This window comes from Cupressus sempervirens, chromosome 11 (genome assembly GCF_028749045.1).
Source record: "Cupressus sempervirens isolate cs-2001-9-10 chromosome 11, ASM2874904v1, whole genome shotgun sequence".
In the NCBI taxonomy this organism is placed as follows: domain Eukaryota; kingdom Viridiplantae; phylum Streptophyta; class Pinopsida; order Cupressales; family Cupressaceae; genus Cupressus; species Cupressus sempervirens.
Genome location: NC_143128.1, coordinates 347,671,388 through 347,684,031, shown reverse-complemented (window position 1 = coordinate 347,684,031; position 12,644 = coordinate 347,671,388).

Genomic DNA, 12,644 nt, shown 5'->3' with positions numbered 1-12,644 from the left:
CTCCTTCTTGTCATTATCTTTCTCCTTGTTGTCTTCCAACTCACTTTCCTTCTCTGCCACTGAATCTGCCTCCTCTAACTCCATTTTTGACTCATCACTAGACTCCTTAGCATGAGGGGAAGGGGGGTTAGGGGGAGGGCACCTGGGGCTCTTCCTGCTAGGGAAGCGAGGAGAGGGTTTGGCTTTTGGGGTTTTAGACTTGACAGATTTCACAATGTGCACTTCCCTAGAGTCTGAGCTGGCAGTGTCCTCCGAGGAGCCACCCAAAACCCCAATGGTCTTGACTCTTCTCTGGGTTTTCAAAAACTCAAAAAATGAGGAGCAGAAGACCCTTGTGAAGGGCGGGGTTCTTGACAGGACATTTCTTGTAACTCTCTATATTCTTAGTCATAGAAGTATAAATATAGAATGGAAAGGAGATTTTCACTTTATGTCTAAAATGATTAAGCAGAACAAAATGATGGGTCCTGACTCTATCAAACCTGGGTTCCAAGGTGACATACTCTATGATGATCCTTAGAACAAGCCCCCAGAACTTCTTGATGGACTCAATGCCATAGTAGGTGTCAATCTTTACCAGTTTGTTTTTCTCCTTATCGTTCTTTACAAAAGCATTGACAGCATTGGCAGACATCTTCTTATCCTTGAAGAAGCTAATGCCTTCCTGGGAGAAACCTGTCACCTCCGCAATGAGACCCTCTATAATTTGGTGGGAGACACCATCAATTTTGACCTTTCCGTTGTGCCAGGTTTCAACCTTAATCTTGGTAACCCCCGCATCAAAACCATGGAGCCTCTCCATAAAGTTGGTTATGCCACCCTTCTAGAGTTTTTTCCAAACCTTCCCTTTTTCTTTCCAATTCTCCATTTCTCCCCATGGCTCTCTTCTAATCCTTTCTCCCACCATTGCGATATTATGCCTCTCTAACCCTAAACCCTTAATAGAATTGTAGAGTTCAAAGATGAAAAAATTGCTAAGGATGAGAGCTTTAATGCGCGTGCTATTGGGTTTAACTCTGGCTTTCTTCTGCTCGTGTAATCCATACACGTTATTATGAAATGGTGGGGATTCCGCATAACTCCAAATGATACCCTTTTTAAAACATGGATTAGCATGTCTCATCATCATAAAAATATTTTGAGTTTGTACCTTGGATTTGCTCCTTTCGGATGAGCTCCATAGTCGCCGCCAGAAAATGATTATTATTTGCCCACGTCATCACCGAATTGAATGTGACTGCTGGGTTTGCGAACCAATCAGCAACCACGTTAGCTTCATGGTAGACATGGCTGACATGGTAATTTTTAAATTTTCTCAAGTCCATTTTTAGGTCCTCAATTATGCTTTCAATGGTCCATGATGGTTTGGTTATTCCTAAAATACAATTTATTATATTTAGGGAGTCTCCTTCAAGCCACATTTGTTTGATCCCTAAGTCCAGGGCCAGCTTAATAGTGAGTCTGGTTGCACTGGCTTCAGCCAAATGGTTGGTATAGTGACCAATAGGGGAGGAGATGGAAGCAATGCCCCCTCCTAAGCTATTTCTTATTATTCCACCGCATCCAGCGGGACCAGGGTTCCCCTTAGCTGCTCCATCAAAATTGGCTTTATGCCAATTTTTGGGGGGGAAGGACCAAGAAGCCTACTGTCTTCTATTTATCTTGTCTTCTTTCCTGGTCTTAATTTTCCCTCCATCCTTTATGTTTCCATCTCTAGTTGTGGAATAGTTCTCTTTCATGAGGCCATCAATTTTCTCTGCTATAATACCCTCAGGAGCTTCTCTTTCTCTGAATATCCTGTTGTTGCACTCCTTCTAGGTTCCCCAGCAAAAATGTGGGATAATCCAGGAACTCAAAATTTGGGATTCCAGGCCTTTGTGGTTGCTACTCCACTGAATGAAGAAATCTTGGATACTGGCTGGTGGGCACCAGTAGAAGTTCATGTTGGAATTTAGAAGACTCCACACTCTAGAGGAAAAGGGGCAGTGAATGAAAATGTGATTAACCGTTTCCAGGTCATGCTTACAGAGGCAACATCTATTGGGAATAATTTGGCCTCTATTGGCTAAATTATCTAGGGTAAGGATTTGGTCTTTCAAGAGGAGCCAAAAGAAAATGTTGATTTTGGGCGTTAATACAGGGGTCCAGGCCTTGGCCCAAATAGGTTTCTCCCTTGTGCCCACAAGAGAAAGATAGCCTGAGGCTACAGTATAATGGATCTCTCCTTAAATGTTATCTCCCCCTTTGTTTTATAATCTCCCCCTTTTTTGATACTTATGTCAAAGCGTGCTAAACATTAACTAAATACTTTTCCAAAAATGATTTATTTACCTCCATAACAATCTTCAAGGTAGCATCCCAATTGTCTAATGTAATTTCTAGTGCTTTAAGTTGGATGGTTGTCTCGGTTGCAAGGTAAACTAGGCCTTCTAGTGTAGAAAGATTGGGGTCTTTCTTTGAAACATTCTTAGCATAGGCTAGTTCCTTTTGCAAAACTTCCATGTGAGGGGTTATAGTAGATTGTAGTTGTATCAATTTGGCCTTTATGTTTTCCTCATCTACTGTTAACACAACTAATTTCTTCTATGTGTGAAGTGTAGTAGTAAAATGCTTCTCACTCTGAGCTAGATCCTTGGGTAGCTACATGCTTGATATTTTCAAGTTCCTCTTCAAGCTCATTATCTTTTGGTTGGTCTCTTGTGTGAAAATTGATGGATCACATAGTTTGGAGTACAATGAGACTATGTTCTCAAGTACTGCTTTTACCTTTTCTATCTTGTTTGCTAGCTCCACCTTAGATAGTGCTATTTCAGTTGATATTCATTCATTTACTTTCATTTGGAACTTTTTTTTAGACCATTCTAACAATTTGACATTAGTATTAAGGTCTTCATTCTATACTTGGTCCACTATACTAGCTAATTGCTCCATAATTGGCTTGGTTTCATCAAGTACCTACAAGCTGAATGCATATAAAAAGATGTCCTTAATCTCAATAAAAGCTTGCCTTTGTTTATACTCATTTCTGAGTATCTCTTTATTTTTCTTCCTCTCAAGTGCCTCTTGCACTTCATTTATCTATTCTATGTTCATATTTTCATAGTCATATTTTGGAATGACTATTTTCTCATCTAGTGTAGGGTCTCCATAGTGAAGTACCCTTGCAACTCTTGTAGAGCTCGAGCCTAGTGCTAAAACTTGAAGTGGTATTGCTTCAATGCTTAGCTTCTGAGGCATTGTAGGAGTCCCTATTGTAGGCAAATTGACCAACATTTATATTGCCTCTTGTTCTTTCTCCTTAGGGATCTCCTCCTCTTCTATTTTTCCTTGATCTATTATTGTAATCTATGGTGGTGTACCTTTTCCTTGTGTAGTAGGAACAAAGGTATCCTTCTATCCTATTTGATTCTTTGATTGTTCCTCGATAGTTGTTGTGTCTAGTATTGTGGAATCAAACCTAGCAGATGTGTCTTGTGCAACTTGCTCTTGGGGTTGTCCATTAGTAGCTATTGGGAGATGTGAAGGTGGTTCTTGTGGATTCATCTTCTCCTTTGTAATGTCAGCTACAACTTTTTTTAGTTCTTCTACACTCACCAAGATTGGGCTTGCACATAATTATGCTTGTAGTGTGGTCTAGTGAAGGATATTTTTAAGGTCCTCTACAATTAGTGGGTTTATGTTCTAACTAGAAGTGTAAAGAACATCTTGTATAGTTACTGTATCTCTAGGTGTGGGAGTTACATGTGGAGGACTTGGTGGAGGCAATTATGTGTCTTGCACACTTTGATCTATCTGTTGTTGTTCAACAATTGCTATTTCACTCTTTTGTGTGTCCTTCTCCACCATAACACTTTCTTTTTATTTTTCTCCTTCTTCTTCCTTATCATTTTCCTCCTCTTCTTCATCATTATTTCTCCCTTCAAAAGGATCCACTTCTCCTTCTTTCACTATTGTCATCCCATAAATTGATTTCCATATTTCTGTGGACTTTTTCACAACTTCAATTTTATTTTGTAGTATACTGAAGGCTCTATATTTGGGTGAAAGTTTTCTCCCATGCTTCTTATTTTCCTTACTTATTTTCCCTTTTGTAAGTTTAGGCATAACACGAGCCAATGTTAAATCTATTATTTCCTTTTCCATATTGAGGCAATAATGCCATTTATTCTCTATAATTGAATATAACTCCTAAGGCAATGTATTGTCGAGTTCAAGTGGAGTATTCTTTAACTTTTCCATCATAGTGTAAATTGATTCTTCCACTATGTTCTATTCTTCTCTACTTAACTTATTAAAATCAATACCTTTTAAGCCTAATAAATCTACATTATCTCTAATATTGTCACATATATTCTCTAGATTAGACTTAGTGGTGTGGCTTACCACTCTAAATTTGTCGTTATCATCTGATTTAGTCCTCTCCTCATCTGATTTAGGAGGTGCCACATATTTTCTTCTCTACTTCTTCTCTGCTGGTCCTCCCTACTCAGTGGCCTTCTTCTTTTCCTATTCCTTAGCTGCCTTTATTGTAGCTCTTGTGTCTACCCTTGTGGTGGGTTTTTTTGGGCTAGGTTTGGCTATTTTCTTTCCTCTAGGCTAAGTTGTAGGCTATTTTTGTGCCTTTCTCTTCTTTGCCTCTACCATAGGTGCTTCCTTGGTTTGCTCCTCCTCAGCACCTTCTACTTCTTTAGCATCTTCACCCATTCCTTGGGTCAATGCAAGTGGCTCCTAGCCCTATTCTTCTTCTTCATCATCTTCTTCTTCATCCTCGACACTTGTTGTTCCTTCACCAAATTTGGCCTTAAGCTTCTTCACCAATTTATCCTGTTTCTTCAAGGTTGAAGAAGTTTTCAATTCCATATCCACCTTGGATCTTACAACATCATATGTACCAAAGTGTTGGGCACTTTTATCTACTTCTTCTGAAAGTAGAGTAGTGATTGCCATAGATGCTTCATCAATATTGATCTCATAACCAAGTGGCCTTAGCCATTTGATCCTTGGTACTACTGCTTGGATATATGTATAGTCAATATCTACTAAAAGCCATATATCATTTATGTGTTTCTCAACTAATGAAATAGGTATCTTGAGTCTCTATTTCATAAACTTCTTGAAGTCTTTAAAGTAGCTAGTCATGATTGTTTCAAAAATTGCCCCCATTTGTTCAATGTATTCATTCACCTGGACTACTATAGACTTGTTTGTCTTCCAAGTTATATTTCTAAAAGAAGGGAGTTCATTTTGTACATAAAAGAATAAACATATCAAAATTTCTCCAAATTTTCATTGGGCTCCCTTTATTCTTCTTATAGCTCCCAAATTCTCCATAATCTATTGTAGTTGCAGTTCAACTAGATCATAAGTATGATCCTTTATGACAATTTTGTAACTAATTTCTACTGTAATATAGGGTACACTGTTGAGTTGGTTTGATTGGTAAAATTTGTGAGATATGACTCTAACTACAAATTCAACAATTGGATCTTTGATTGTGTCTATTTTCATCCCTCTCTTGTTCCATTTTGCACCAGTGTTCTTCTCTATAGCTTCTTTAGAGTCACTCCGTAGGGTTTTAGGCCATTCTAGGGTTGGATACCTAGTCACCCTATGTATAATTCTTTTGAATATTTTAATGTGTCCATCCTCCAACCAAAGGCTAACATCATGATTTCAACTCAACATAATTCTAATCCATTCCATCTTGAATACTATAGGAAAATCTAGGGCATAGGTTAAGCCCTTCCTTTCAACAATTTGAAATTCTTTCTTTAAAACTCCATTCTCACATAATTTTTCATATGCCTCCCTGATTTCCATATCACCTATTGCACCAATCTTGCAATTGTAACATCTTCACACATCTTGCACCATCACCACTTTAGGTGGAATTATAGATAAAGCTCTGGCAGGGTCATTTTTGTATGCAACCTCAGGGATTGTTCTAAAGTCAGGTTGCTTGACTTCATTACTCACTAACTAAAGCTCAAACAACTCTTTTTCCCGTGGTTTCCTAGAGCTAGAGGCCATTTCTATAGTTTAGGGCTTTAACATGTAGAAATAACAAAACTGCATAGCTCGACACAAGTGTAAATACCTTAGAATCGATGAAATGGTGCTCAATATGTATTGGAATCTACTCAAATACTTGAATCTCTACTTGGAAAACCTTTCTACTCTCTTTTTTCTTTTTCTCTATGTTTTCAATTATGAAAAAATGATAAAAAAAAATGAGACCATATACCCTTTATTTCATAGCATTTAATGCTTGGTGCTTGTACAACTATCCACTCAGCTCCTTAAGCAATTATGCTTTACTTAGCTTCCATTATCTTTCCAATCACTTGGCATACACTTGAGTTTCACTTACTTGGATTCAATAAAAATTTCCCTTCACTCGGCATCCACTACTAACTTGGCTACAATGAATCACTTGGCTTCTATTGACCTTGGTAGACAACTCGACATATACTAGAATTTTACTCGGCATCTTAAGGCAACTTTCCCTACTCGAAAACAATGTGAAAATATTTAATTTTGCACCTTTATTCATGTTGATCTATCCTTTTTAGTACTTACTTGTCTTGGAATTGATGTAGTGTAAAAACATTTAAATATCAGTCCCACGTAACTTCTTTTGTTTAGATGGATGTAGTGTGACCCCTTGACCTTTTAGGTGAAGTGATCCCTCCATTGGATGTGCTACCTCCATCTTTCTTCTTCCATGTTTTATTCATTTTTCCTCTCATGTGTTCAACATCAACTTTTCCTTTTCCTGTGTTGAACTCTAAGCTAGGTGCCTTTGATCTTATTGGGCAATACTTGCTAATATGACTAGTCTTCAAACAACTGAAGCATGTAGTTTGGCTCAATCATTTGCTATAGTTTCCACTAAAGTGTGTTCTTATGCAGTACTCTAGAATGTGTCCATACTCTTGATAGTAGTGACAACTTTTCCTACTGTTGTACTTCCAATTATAGTGATATCCATGACTTTTGGTTGGTTTGTTGTCCACATAGGCTTTGATCTACACTCAAAAGCTCTATGTCCATACTTCTTGCAATTGTAGCAGTGACCTTCAAATTTTGGTGTCTTGATAGTCCTATAGTCATGTGTCTAATGTCCTTACTTGTTGCACTTGTGACAGTGGCCCATGTCCTTAGGTTTGTCACGCTGATTAGCATTCTTGCTCCTACACACATTAGAAGTATGTCCCTTTTTACCACAAAAATGACAAGTGGGTTTAGTGTTCTTACCTTTGTTACTTCTTTCTTCTATAGTCTTTGATGTCTCACCTTTTTTAGTGCTGATGTATCCTTATCTTGAAGTGTTATTATTGGATCTTGGTGATTTTAGTAGCTGTTCAAAATACTTGATGGCTTCATTAGGTTTGTTGAAGCTCTCTACAATCTCCTTTTCTCTTCTCAAGTCATTTTGCAGTTGTTCATTTTGCATCTTCAATGTGGAGATCTCAATATCCTTAACATTTAGTTCATGATGTGCATTCATCATTTGGCTTAGGGTGTTTAGCTGCATGTTGGAAATTCTTGCAAGCTCAATTGACTTTTCCTCCTATCTTTTGGCAAGGTTTCTCTTGTCATCTTCTATCATAGCCTTATCTTCAATGGCTCTTTTCTTTTATTTAATCACTATACAAAGCATCATGGCTTGAGATTCTTGTTGAATCTTGAGAGTTTTGATCTCTTCTACTTGAGCTCTATTCTTCTCCATTAGGTCAGCAATTAGTCCATCAAACTCTTTAGAATCTCCATTAGCAAACACTTTTGAAGTGTCAATCTCCTTGTACTGTGTATCATCCTCAACTATGACAATCTCTCTTCTTGTCTTTAAGGATTTCCTCAATTCTTCCCTAGCTTCTTTCAGAGAATGTAGAATGAGATGTATCTTAATCTCCTAGTTCCCTATAATCTTCCAAAGTTTTTAGACTTCCATTTTTAGATCTTTTTCTCCAAGCTATAAGGCTTCTCCTTGTGAGAACTTAGCTCTTATACCAATTGTTGAAATTTACAAGTGGGAAGAATACTTCTAAGAGGGGGGGTGAATCAAAAGTACCAATATTTAAAGCTATAAAACTTTTAACTAAAATCAATCATGTGCATGTAACACATCTAATTTACATGAAAGTAAAGGTATGCATGAAGATAGATAACACAAGATTTGATCACCTAGAAACCCTCCAAAATGAGAAGGTAAAACTGGGGTGGGGATGACACCCACAACTTATCATTATAGCAATATGTAACTAGTTAAGGTTACAAAGTTTGACCATCAACAATGGTCTACTCTATGAAAGGCCTGGCTTATTAAAGGCTATAACACACTATTAAATGTGACCTATCTAAAGGAATTGCAAACACTCACTTGGAATGTCACTCTATTAAAGGATTTACAATATGGCTGCTAAACTAACCTGCCATCATAGGATTTTCATTCTCCTAATAAAATGGCTAGAAAGTATAGTAGAATGTGATGACCTAATAACTTACAATTCTTAATTATTGATTTTAGATCCTTGTATTGCCCAATCTGATATGATCCTTCTTGATTTGATATAACTCTATTTGTAGTGCTGATACTCTATTCTAACCAACTGATTCTACAATATTATTCTTCCTCTAAGTGTTCACACCCCTTTCACTTCCTTAAACTTTGATATAATTCTCTCATGCATTCCCATATGAAGCTAAATTATGGGATTTCAACCTCCTTAAAAAGGTTTCAAGACTTAGGGTTAGGTATGAATCTATGATTGAGATTCATCCATCTTTCCTGCTCAAATCTTTCCATTTTTCTGATTGCTTGCATGCTAATTGCATAGGGAATGTAATAGATTCAATATTATCTTTTAGATCCTTTGAGATTCCTCTTGAGTCAGATAAAAAATGGTTTACATCTAAGTTTTTGAGGGCACAAACTCTAATGTTGATTCTATGGTACTTGTCACTTACTGATTATTGATGCTTGACACACAAGAATTCTCTCTTGCTCAGCACTTACATGAATTTGGTCTTTCTTGACACCTTATACTTTACTCAACACATATATTGGCTTAGCATCAATTGTAACTTAGCACTTGAAACTTGCTCGACACTTGAATAACTCAACACCTATTGAATTTTTGGGCTAGCATATACTGTAGCTTGGTGTCTATATTATACTCAACATCAACATAGAAATTTTTTAAGTGTGTTGACACTTAATTGTCAAAACCAATCCGAGACCAACAACATGTTATTGTCATTATATTGAGTTTGATCTCCACTATCAAGTATTTCAAAATTTTGTAGAAGACACATATGGTTTTCACATTGCTCCTCCTAGTAGGTGAAGTGAGTTTCTATGTTCTATTTTATGTGAAAAAATAGATGATCCAATTGGTCAAATAAATTGCACCAAAGGAATATGTGAAACATGTTCTAAATTGCTTCTATTTCCTTTAAAAATTGAAAATATTGATGTAAGAAAAAAGTTGAATTGTAAAAGTTACAAGTATGTGATGAATGGAAAAAAGTTGGGGAAAGAGACTAAAAGGTTGGAATACGTTGAAGAGGAGTTACCTATTGTAACATTTATGGACAAATTTAAGAATTTGATTCAACCTTATATTCGTCACATATTTTTTGCAAAGTGGTAAGCATAATAGTTTCAAATTTTGAAAGATAATTTCTCAATTGGAATGATTGTATCAGTTGTTGATTTTGTAGAGAACTATTCCTTTGTTCATCAAAAAGAAATTCAATTAGATTATTTCTTCTCTAAGCAAGTCACTATTATGGCACATGTTTTTTATAGACATACACAATTGGATTTTGATGGTGTTCAGAGTACACTTGAAGCATGTGTCATTATAAAGAAATATCACTTTTATATAAGTGATGGTAAAGAACATGACATTGACTATGTATAACATTTCTTCATTAAATCATTTTCTTATTTGAAATAAAGAGACACAAATGTTGATAAAAATTATGTTTGGTTTGATGGATGTGCTACACAATTCAAATTATCTAGACCATTTTATGCATTATTTAGATATCATCATAATGATTATATAAAACACATATGGAGTTTCTTTGAGAGTGAGCATGGGAAAGGTGAACATGATGGTGTTGGAGCTTGCATCAAATGTGCCCTACAAAAGTATCAAATAAATTATAAGGGAGTTCATATAAATAATGCACACAATGTTGTTGAATGGTGTAAGACACATTTTGCATCAAATGAGGTTGGGACATCATCAAGAATGAGTCGATAGGTACCATATAGAGTCTTTTGGGAGATAACAAGTATGGATGTGTATATTTCTTTAAATTTTATGCAATTAAGTTTTAATTTTTATTTTGATTTGTTGAAGTTTAAATTTACTTTGTCCATGTTTTTGTAATAAACTTTTAGGCGTTAATAGAAAAAACATGCATGGTTGCAAGAGGATAGAAAAGAAACATTCCTTAAATTTGGTCATGAGTATAGATAGTCACAATTGGACATTGAAGGAAAGAGAATACTCATGTTTTTGTGACAGTTGCATTGATGAAGACTATCAAGAATGCATCAATCAAACATGTGGATATATAGGTGCATAGATTTCAGTACTACTTGATGTTACTGATACATTTGATAAAGATGGTGAAAATTTTGATGATATTCCTTTGATTTATGATGATTATAATCATATCTCTAGATTGGTAAAAGTGGATAAGTATCATAAAAATTAATCTCAACTTGTTATTTAATTATCAATGAATTATCTTATATACTATACATGTATGTATACTTTTTTTGGAGGAGATGTATTTATAGTGATTGTTGAGCTTGGAAATCATGAAGGTGTTAGTTATTATTTATTGTGATATACTACATAAAGGATAAATTTATATGATCCTGAATAAAGTGATGAAATGTTGTTCCCCATAGGTATTATACATACATGTGCATGTACATATATATGAATTTATATCTATTTAGGTAACTTTATATCTATCAAAATTTAAAATATTTAAATTTGTGGTATAGGTTTTGTTGTGATACAAGGAACATATTTGAAGCAAGACAAAATAGTCCAGCATGAAATGCACTTTGTTGATTATCAACCTAATAATAAGGTTTTACAATATGGCCACCTAGTTGTTGCAACTGGACTTTGTCTACATCCAGTCAAATTTAAGCATGTAAGTCGCAAGTGGAGACTAGACAGTGAAGATTATGAGAAGATATTACATGCTATAAGTGTACATCATGGCTGAACTAGGCTTTGAGATGGTCTAATTTAATTTAAATCAAATTTCGGGACCTTAAATGTGGACAATTAGAAGGGATGAATGTTACATTAATTTAATAATATTATCAAAAATAGATATTAGTTCTTCTTAAGATTTATTTTATAATGATTTGAATTAATTTAAAGTTGTTTGCCTTGATATATCAAATTTGAGGACCTTTAAATGTATACATTTTAATAATATTAATTACCATGGATGAAGGTTTTTAAGAATATTATAATTTGTAAAAAAAAATTAAAATAAAATATTGGCTTACCTACTAGCATATTTTTATCCACATAAAGCAAATATATATCTTTAGTCCTACTAATTGATTTAACAATTAGAAGGGATGAATATTATATTAATTTAATAATATTATCTTAAATAGATATTAGTTTTTCTTAAGATTTATTTTATAATAATTTGAATTAATTCAAAGTTGTTTGCCTTGATATATCAAATTTGAGGACCTTTAAATGTATACATTTTAATAATATTAATTACCAGGGATGAAGGTTTTTGAGAATGTTATATTTTGTAAAAGTTTTTTAAAACAATGTATTGGCTTACCTACTAGCATATTTTTATCCACATAAAACAAAGATGTATCTTTAGTCCTACTAATTGATTTAACATTTATAATAGACGAATTTTATATTAATTTAATAATATTATCTTATCTATTAATTCTTCTTAAGATTTATTTAATAATAATTTTAATTAATTTAAAGTTGCTTGGCTTGATATATCCAATGGGAACTTTTAAATATTCAACTATTGAATCAGGTGAAGATAAATTAATTTGATTATTTTATAATGATTACAAATAAATATAATATTTTAAATCTATAATCTGATTCATTTGGGTTAAATAAGTAGTTTTAAGCACCTATATTAATATAATTATCATGAAAAATAATTCTACTACTTAGATAAAATGGGCACACGGTTTGAACATAAGCTAGTGATGATAACAATATAACATTAATTAGACATGATTAAAAAAAAGAGAGTAATGAATTCAATTCAATCACCCTGTGTTATTATTATTTTTTGAATTATAAATTCAAAGGTTCATAGACTATTGAAGTAGGTAAAGAGAAGTTAATTTGATTATTTTATAGCGATCACAAACAAATCTAAAGTTTAAAATGTATAATCTAATTCATGAAGAATGTTCTACTAGAATATAAAAATATACATGTACATCTCAAGAATGAACATCTATATCTAGTATCTATACTAAAATGCATGTGTGCAAATTGTAAGTCTCAAATAAACATGTATACATAAAATATAAATAGTCAAATACATGTCATCCAACTACTGAAGTACTAAAAAGTCAAATAAATACTGAAATG